Source organism: Elephantulus edwardii, unplaced genomic scaffold, assembly GCF_000299155.1.
Source record: "Elephantulus edwardii isolate Elephantulus edwardi_28Jun2011 unplaced genomic scaffold, EleEdw1.0 scaffold00085, whole genome shotgun sequence".
NCBI lineage: Eukaryota > Metazoa > Chordata > Mammalia > Macroscelidea > Macroscelididae > Elephantulus > Elephantulus edwardii.
Genome location: NW_006399835.1, coordinates 14,627,730 through 14,630,028, shown reverse-complemented (window position 1 = coordinate 14,630,028; position 2,299 = coordinate 14,627,730).

Below are 2,299 nucleotides of genomic sequence, written 5' to 3'. Positions count from 1 at the left end.
GCTTCCATGGCTTCTGTGATTCCAAACACATCAGCTGATGGTAGTTCCTTATGTTGGGATCAATGTCTCTGAAGTTTAGTCGTAATGTTTTCCGAGTAAAGGTGATGCATCCTGTAGAACTGGTGTGTAGATAGACTTTTCTTGGCCTGAAGGCCAAGGTTACCTGGGGAGATGGGAGGTGTCTGAGGCTGGCCTCTAAGCTGCCCTGCCTGGCGACATTCGTTCCAGCAGGCCGCTCAGAGGAGGGGTTAGGTGGGGCAGCTTAGAGGTCAGCCTCAGACACCTCCCATTACATAAATAGTCAATTTAAAACCCAACAAAGTCTATTTCAACAAAGAGCCCAGAAAAATGGCAGATGGCAGATCTATGGAGGTGGTTTTGGGGAAGAAAGGCCAAGCCTACAAGAGGAAATAATTCTAACAAGGCATGAACACACTGCACTTTGGATATTCAACTGGTCTTCCAGATATTTTGTCTCCTTCCAGTTTTCCAGTATTTCATGAGCTTATCCTGATTTAAGATGATTAAGTATAATTCAGGGCTTCCAGTGAATTTATGAAAATGAAAGACCTTCCAGACTAACTTAATCTTAAAGATGTCATCACAAGTTCAATCACAACCCTAGTTCAATAATTAAATTAACTTATCCCCAAAGGTAGAATTAAGTCCCAGTTTATGCATTATATTATTATTTATGCATTATAAATATTATCACCTATGTCTGACGTGGATTAATACTTCCAGCTCTCTAACAGCAACTGTTAGAATATATGATATATTAGAGAACAATGAGACTTTTTTTCCTTTCCTATAACAAATGACCTAGAGGAAACAAAGGTCATTTGTTATAGGAAAGAAGAAGAAAAAAAAATAGGGTCGCTATGAGTCGCCTGCGACTCGATGGCACTTAACAACAATAACATCAACATAGAGAGATCAGCTGGCCCAGTAGACAGAAAGCGATGCTACCAAGCCAAAGGTGGGGGACTTTTAATCCGCGGCCCTCGGGCCTGTCTTTCATTGTTTTTGTTCAGAAATTCCTCTAGGTCGTATAGCCCTGGTGTACAAGTTGCCGTACCGTGTTCACTTTTGGTTGCTGTGAGGCTGAACACTGTGATGCTGGTGTGTCAAATGCATTAATGACTGGTTACCCAATGCGGGACAGAGTGGGGTGGAGCTCCCTGATTAAACAAGCGTGGAAGAAGGAGTGGCATCCCCTTCAATAATAGCTTGCCTCCGGAAACCCTGTGAACCTGGAGAGAGGATGAAAGGCGCCCAAGCATCGAGGACACTCTCCTTCATAGAGTCGCTATGAGTTGCCTGCGACTCGACAGCACTTAACAATAACAACAGCATAACAAATGAAGTTGAAGGTCTTTTTTGAATACACACTTCTAGTGGCATGGTCCATAGTGTGCATCTCCAGAGGTTCAAATCCACTAGAGGTTCAGAGGGAGAAAAATAGGTGGCCTCCTCCCTTCAAGATTTACATCCTCCGAAATCAAATGGAGGATCACTAGAGGTAAAAATTGACTCAATGGCAGTAAGTTTGAATTTCACTTTTGAAGATGAGAAATAAAGTCAAGTACTTTGTGAACTTTTAAGTGTAAAAACCATGACGAAGAAGTTTGCATAGTATATTTTTTTTCAAAGTTAGTGGTCATGTTATCTGCCATGGAATCAGAACCAACTCATAGCTTTCCTTTCGATGGGTTTCCAGAGGCAGTGAATTACGCGGGAGGAAATTGCTCATCTTACTGCCGCAGAGTAGCTGGGGGATTTGAACCCTACATCTTGGAGTTGACAGCACAGCTCCTTTCCATTAAGCCACGAGATTTTATAATATGTTTGCTTATTCATAGAATGCTGCTGGGGAAACAAGAAAAACAATTGCTTTAAAGGCAAGAGGTTTTAGAAGAGGGGATCAGAAAGAGAGAATTTTACTTTTTTTCTGAATATTTTTGCTACATATTAGTAGTTTTCACATCTATCACTTCTACTAAGAGTGCAAGCTTCTCGATGGAAGGTTCTTTTCCATTTTTGATATCTGTCTTTTCAATCGCTGAGCCTAACATCGTTTCTAATAAATATTCAACAGATTATTGCTTTTTTAAAACAAAGAGATATTATTTCTCCATCTAAAATGTATTTTACTTTCAATGAGTATAAATTAATAATAATTTGGGAGCTCTTTCTAAGTGTTTTATAAAAATTAATCATTCTTGGAAAGACAGAAAATAAAAGCTGTGTATGTATCTCCTTCCATTTTACCAGTTGTTGTTGTTATGTGCCATCGAGT